Genomic DNA, 7967 nt, shown 5'->3' with positions numbered 1-7967 from the left:
AAAAAAAAAAGCATTCTAATTCACAAATTCAATAAAAATTGCAAAGTTCAAAAGGACGCATAAAAGAAACTAACTCACTAACGCAACTACAAAAATAAATAAAGCAATTGTGACTTGAAGAAGAAAGTGTGTGATGAAACGGAACTAACCGCGGCGAAATCGTTGGAAGCAGAGGGGAAAACGGTCGGAAAACGGGGGAAAGAATAAGAGGAAACGAAATGAGAGTAATCGGCGTCTCTGAAAAGGAGTAGGCAGGAGAGGGAAACGGCGAAGAAAAACAGCGCTGCGGCGAGGATCTGGCGGAAATGGAGGGAAGTGGATTCCGGCGACATGGAGGAGGAAGAGTTAGCGGGTGTGTGGAGGTGCGTCGTGGATAGGGATCGTCGGCGGTGAGATGGGAGCGTGCGCGGCGTGTGTGAGAGGGACATTTAGTATCGTCGGTGACGGTGAGGTCATGTTCGATGGTGCGGTGCGGTGTCGTATTTAACGAGTGGATTATATTATGAATAAAAGCATTGATGACGATGACAGTAGTGACTAGATTAACACATCAAGGAAGTGGGGGATCAGAGTTTCCAAGGGTGCTCGGGAAACTTGGAATTTGGGCACAACTGAATAAGTTACATTATAGTTTAGATTTAATTGCAGTTTTTGTCCCTCTATTTTAGTTGAATCGCGAAAGTAGTCCTTCTATTTTATTTCTCTCCAGCTTTGGTCCCTCAAACTGAATTTTGGTCCAAAACTTGATGAAATTTCATTTTTAAAGTCGTATTACACCATTTATGATCATAGATTTCGGGTATAATTGTTGCAAATGAGATCTTGAGGCATGGCGTGACTTAAATAAATACAAAAAAAAGTAAAATTTCATCAAGTTTTGGACCAAAGTTCTGTTTGGGGGACCAAAACTGGGGAGAAACAAAATAGGGAGACTACTTTCGCGATTCAGATAAAATAGAGGGACCAAAACTGCAATTAAGCATATAGTTTATTTTAAACCGTTAGATTTAACGAGATGTGTTTCGTAAATAAAGTTTTAGTGAACTATTTTAATCAATTAGTTTTTCAATTATAAATTATTAGTTATTAGTTAATTTTTCAATTATTAACTAGCTTATGAGTTCTTTTTATGAATTGTGTTTTAAACTTGTTTAATTAATAAGTCTATAATCAATAGTATTTCAACTCTTATTATCAGCAAAACTTCGATGATGGTCGAAGATAACTATCATTGACGAAACATAGGGAAGCAATTTTCAATGGGATGTAGTTGCAAATACTTTAATGTTTAAGTCACTAAGAGTTGGAGGGAGTCAGAGATATTCTCGATAAGAGTGATTGTGTAGTTTGTATTTAAAGAGTGTGATTATGTATCTTGCACTTTTTTAGGTCGTTGCGAGTCTCAGAGGTCCTTGCGATGTTGATCACACAATGATGATTGAATTAGGGAGACGTGTTAAGCTACATCGCATCTGCGTGGAGTCGTGTTGAGCCAAATATATTCGACATGTGAGGCATAGGGCTAAAGCTCACTCATGCTCGTGGCAAAGTCCACTCTGAAACAATTGTCCCCCAAGTCTTCAGCTCGTGTGAGAGCGGTGAAAGTTTGTGAAGTTTTTTGGCTTTTACTATCAAAGTTGGTGATGAGTCCACTTTTGATGAAGACAACTACAATCAATGTTGTCCAAGGACCGAGGTCCCTTATGTAGGATTTTTAAAATTTGTTGTGCTGTCATTTCCATATGAGGAGCAATGCGGACGCTTGTGTCTGCTTATGGGATTTGAAAAGACAACATTTGGTCTCCAATTGTCACGTGGGGCCTATTAGTGGTAACGTTTTAGTGTTCTATAGTCTCTTGAGTACTCAGTACATTCCTTTGACTAAGTCGCGATGGTTAGATCATTGCATGCGATTTGGACCCTTGCTTTCCTCAAACCCAAATTTGATGCTAGACAAATTTGAAGAATTATTGGTAAGTGTTGTTGAGATGAATTAACTTCAAGGTAAAAATTGGGTGTGCACAACAAATGAGAACAAGGATATAATGGGCCACTACATTCATGCTTTCACAAGAATATCTTTAGTCACATGCAAACAAACTTTCAATGTAAAACTATTAACTCACCGGTGAAGACACATGTTAGAAAGAAAGACATCATTTTTAAATTGATGAATAATTTTGTGCAACCGTTAAAGGAATGTAGAAACAACTAACATGTTGATTTTAAAATTGAGTTCTCTAAGCTCGTGCTAACAACCGATTTGTGCATGATTCAAAAGGATGTTGAAAATATTTACAAAACAACCTATTTAAGTTTAGCTTTAATTGCAGTTTTAGTCCTTCTATTATTACCAATTCACGAAAATGATCTCCCTATTTTAAAAGTCGGTAGTTTTGGTCTCTCTCTCAGATTTTTGAACTAAAAAATGTGGAATTGACACATTTTTAATGATGTAACATACAATTCTATGATATAGAACCATCTATATGCATTAATTATTCATATATCATTAATTAAATTAAAAATATGAAGAAAAAAATTGAAGTTAAAAGTTAAGTTTTTAGTGCATTTTATTTCAATTTCATGGGTGTTAATCATTTTAAATTATCGTATCATATGTCACATTGTTTAAAACATCTCACGTCATTATTTTTTAGTTAAAAAATCAAAAAGAGAGATCAAAATTGTCGGATTTTTAAAACAAGGGAATCAATTTCGTGAATCAGTAAAAATAAAATGATTAAAATTACAATTAAATCTTAAGTTTAAAAAGCGTATTGTGAAGGCTTCAACATTAATTATGAAATATGAAATATGTGTAGTATTATTTCTAAACTGAATATATGTTTGGAATTTCACAATGCACACATTAACGTGGAAGCTACAAAATATAAGCATGTGTTTGGAATTTTCACTAAATCACATCAAATTTATGCATTTTACTACAAATAAAAGATCTATTGTGACACTTAACTTTTAGTGATACCTCCTTATTTATTATTATAGTTACTTTTAGCTACAAATAGAGTGTCACATATTCTTATTTAATATCAATCCATTGTGTTAACTTAAAAAAAAAACTCAAATATTCACATCCAAAAAAATATTCACTTATTCACTCAAACATCAATTCACCCAACAATACCTATTTTCTTTCTTTCCCATTTTCATATCATAATTTTTTTTTCCTTTCTATTTCTTCTCATTGTATTTCCTTCTCAAATTTGCTCAAAAGGTCTTCCCGATTTCAATTCCCTATTTCATCTTCAAAACCTCGTCTCAAATTTTTCCCCCTATTTCAGCTCAGAAATTATTAAAGTTTTTTCCGAGTTCGATTCTCGCTTTTCAGTTGAAGAAGTTTTTCCCAATTTCTTCATCATTTTTTTGATTCCATCTTCAATCGATTCCTTTAATTTCTGATTCAAACTCCGCGATTTCTTCATTGTTGAGACAAACTCTATTTTAAAAGTTTTGATGAAAATAAACAAAGGTTAATTAAGAATGTTAATTATGATTCTAAATGTTATGTTAATTTAACTTGTGTTCTTGAGTGGTTTTAATTAAGAGCAGAATCAAGCAAATACAAGAAAAGACAACAACAAGATCATTCTGCATCATAAACAGAGAATGATCTTCAGCTTCACCGAACTATCTATCACAGCATGTTGTTCAAAGTTTATCTACATCGTTAACAAAGAATCTGCTCTGGAAATCATTCATATCTAACAAGTACATGGCAAGGAACAAGTACAAATAATCCAGACTCAAAAAGGATATTTGATCGCAAAGATCAAAGAGTTTAAACATGGACAAAAGTCATGACGGCTTAAGAACTCCAAAATTCAAATGTCAAGAAAACTTGATCAAACTGGGTATATGACAAGACAAGAACAAAGGAAATACAGAACATTCAAAACGGGAACTCCAGAATGATTATTGAAGCTCAAGAACGTTCAAACTGATAAAACCAAGAACGTTAATCATTCTCCGTTTTCTGCACATCAACAGCAGCCTTGCATCCTCTCTGTTTCAGTCTGCAATTCGCTTCAAATCTTCTCCAACCTCCTCTAGCTACACTCAAGACTCAAGACAGATAATGTACCATCCAAGATCAATGAAGAAATGTCAAAGAAAGGACAGAAATGCTTTCAATGCTAAAACATCAAAAGTCAAAAAGCTGTTTTCAAAGCAGCATTATTTTTATTCTAAAAATAATGTTTTAGTCAAAAAAGCATGGCCTCTCCAACAGCTATTTCGTACATCTCCAGCCTATAAATAGAAGGCCATTATCTCAGTTCTAAGTAAGAAATTCAAGTGCCAAGTAATCAACATTATACAATCACACTTAAGCTTGAAATTCTGCAAAACAGAGGCAACATCATTTTCTGCAATTCGCGAAACAGCCACTGCTGCACATTCACATATCAGCTGCGAAATTGTCATTAGATACTCTGTAAAGAATCTATTCTCAAACAAGAGTTGAGCAATATCAGATTCTGTCAAATTCAATCATTTGTAAAAACTCAAACTATAAGAGTTTCTTTATAGTTTGTTTAAGATTGCTTCCTATCAAGGTTAGATAGGTGTTGTGATTGCTTTCTGGGTGGAAAGTAATTAAGAAAGAAATAGATCAAGGTTGATTTATTCTAGGTGTTGTAAGATTAAGAAGGTTCTTCATTTTAAACACTTAGTGAAAAATCTCACAGTGTGAGGACTGGACGTAACCCACGTTGGGTGAACCAGGATAAATCTTTGTGTGGTATTCTCTTTCCTTTCTCTTTCTTTATTATACTGCATTAATCATTTGAGATAAAATATAAACTGATTTTCTGCTAATTAAAGAACGTTCTCTGTTTTATAACATAGACCAAGAACGTTATCCGTTTTCTGTTTCATAACCAAGATCATTCTTGAGTTATTTTCTTAAGTTTTAACAGGAATTTTTAAAAAGGCATATTTACAATTCAAACCCCCCTTTCTTGTAAATCGACATTGTTACTTCATGTGTTACCACACGTCCTAAAGTCCTATTTAAACTAAAAAGCCATATTTTGCAAGAAATTTGACTTATGAGACATTGGAGATCATATTGAGCACTCTTGGAGGCTAAGAACTTGAAGATTTAACTCTTTGAAGCAAGAAGTGAAGATTAATTCTATCTTTCTTATGTGTAGATTCATCTTCTTTTTTAGTGAAAAGATGTGATTCGAATTCCCTAATCGTTTTTCTCATATTTATTTTACTGTATTTAATTTTACATTTGTCCGAAATTATCAATCAATTTATAAACCTTCCTTATGTTACATACGTGTTACGACTACGATGTGTTACTAAGTCGACACATCATAATCAATCATAGTGTCAAATGATTGGTTTGAAGATGTGATTTAAATTAAAAAGTAATAGATGGAGATGTGAGCTCCAATTGCATTATACATATATATATATATAAAATCCAAATTATATGATCAAATTAAAAAAAAAAATTATCAACTGAAATTAAAATAACCCTATTTATAAATACTTTTTACATATTTACCCCTATTTGTGATTTACTATTACAAATTATGTCAACAATTTTTCAAATCTAACTCATTTCTCAAGTTGATCTTATAAGTTTCTTTTTTTGGAAAATGGTATTACAATCTCAAAACACGAACATATTTTCTTTTTTCTTTTTTAATTTCTTTTTAACAGAATTAAAAAAAAATTATGTGGTTTTTAAGATAATGTCACGTTCATAATGTTCATAGAGTAATTGAGCATCTCCAATGGTACTTAAATAAGTTCATCTGTCAGCCTGCGTAAAATTTAGTTTTCGGTGAGTTTACTTGAAGTGGTGTCAAACTGCCATCGCGATTTTCCAAAAAATAACGATATTTTGTTAATTTAATAATAATAAAATTATAACTATTATTCTTTTATTAATAATAATAAATTTAGAACCCGACTCTATTTAATAAACATATGTTAAATTCACATTTAGAATAAAAAATGAATGAGTGACATTTCAAGATGATGTGACACATTACATCATATTTAATGAACTCATGCTGAGTTCACTGTTAGAGATACTCTTCAACTCGCCAATTTTTTTTTTAATTAATAAAATTAATTGACTTCTTCCTCTTAACCTTGGTGTTAATCAACCCGGAAATTAAAATCCAAATTAAAATAAATGAAGTTTTTAAGTTTCTTCAAACCAATCATTTGACACCAAGAAAATCTCCAATTATGCTTTCCGTTCTCTCGATCTAGCTTTACATTCATAATTAGATTCGATCTAGCTTGTGTGTTATACGATAAAGCAATTCAGCGAACTATGGATAGGGGAAAGGTGTTATCATTTACCCATTTCATGTCATTCTTGATGGCTCTTATATGTGTTTTTGGAATTGGTGGAACAACATATGCATTTATGAGTTTCAAATTATGAGTTTGAAGAAATCTGAAAACTTAAATGATTTGAGTTTGAGATTTGTTTTAGGATTTTTTTTTTTTTTTTTTGAATTATTGATTTATGAGTTCGTGTGTTTTTTTAACGGAGTTAAATGTAAATTAAAAATGTTCGACATCTACATTTTGAGAGTTAAAAAGTCAATTCATAAAAATATTTAAATCATTTATTTAGAAAAAGAGTCAAATTTAAAATATTATGTATGTAATTTTGTCTACAAAATTATTATTTCAAATTTTAAATTTGTATTGCTTCGAACATTAATTGAAATCCACATCTATTATTATGCCCTTTAAATACCTAATATTGTACCCATTATGTGTAAAGAAATCAGATTTACATTTCATTAAATATCCTGTAATTTGACAATCACACTAAGTGATAACCTGTCATGTTTTATTTGACAATCATAAACGTTTTCTTCAAATCTAACTTCCAAGTTTATACAACAACAAGTTAAAACATTATTGAATTTTGGAGTGCAATCCCCTAGCACGTAGCTTGACTAATGCAAAAAGAATTACAATCACGGTATTGGTCACAATTAGAAAAACATTTCTCCGTATGAAGTACAATTTTGGCCATACCTATTAAGAAGAGTAATATTAGTGAACTAATACGCATAAAAAAAAAATAGATAAAATTTAAACTCTATTATGAAAATTAACTACATACCTGCTGAGAATAGAAGAATCACGATCAAAATTGTCAAAATATACTTATGTTTATTAATCATTTTTTTTTATCATCCTCCTATTCTTCAACTATGCTTTTTAGATCAATAAGTATATTTTTCATGTTGTATATGTATGTATATATAATAAATCTAGTAATAAAAGCATATGTATATTTACTTTAATTTAATTTAATAATGTAATAATATAAAATTTAAACTACTTTAATAAAGATTATATTATTACCATTTTAATAAATTATATACTTACATCAATTGTTTTCTTTGTGTTGAATTACATTGTGCTTTTTAATAATAATAATAATAATAATAATAATAATAATAATAATAATAATAATAAAGAAAAAAAGAACAAAAAAACCTCAAAAAAATACAAATAGATAACAAATTAGATAGATGTATCAAACAAAAATTTCAAGAATACATCGTCCAAAAGCAAGATAATAAATGTTTGTCCAGACAAAACTCTACGGGTTTTTAAAGATGGCTTTTTAAAAACCGATAAACTTCTTTGATCTCTCTTGAGAATGAAAGGATGTCTCAGTTTCATTTACCATGCATATGCTTCCTCTTCTTAGTTTTTGAAAGGTGACTCATTTAAAAATTGATGCATATCAAATTATTATAAGTGTATATACCTTATTTTGTATTATAAGCATTTTTATTAATGTACTTTAGTAATATACATGTTGCTTTATGATTTTGTGAAGTGTTATATGAATTTTAATTAACTAATTAATAATAATAATAATAATAATAATAATAATAATAATAATAATAATAATAATAATAATAATAATAATAATAATAATA

This window comes from Cicer arietinum, chromosome 4 (assembly GCF_000331145.2).
Source record: "Cicer arietinum cultivar CDC Frontier isolate Library 1 chromosome 4, Cicar.CDCFrontier_v2.0, whole genome shotgun sequence".
In the NCBI taxonomy this organism is placed as follows: Eukaryota; Viridiplantae; Streptophyta; class Magnoliopsida; order Fabales; family Fabaceae; genus Cicer; species Cicer arietinum.
The sequence above is the reverse complement of the archived record's forward strand: the minus strand, read 5'-3'. Positions refer to the sequence as shown.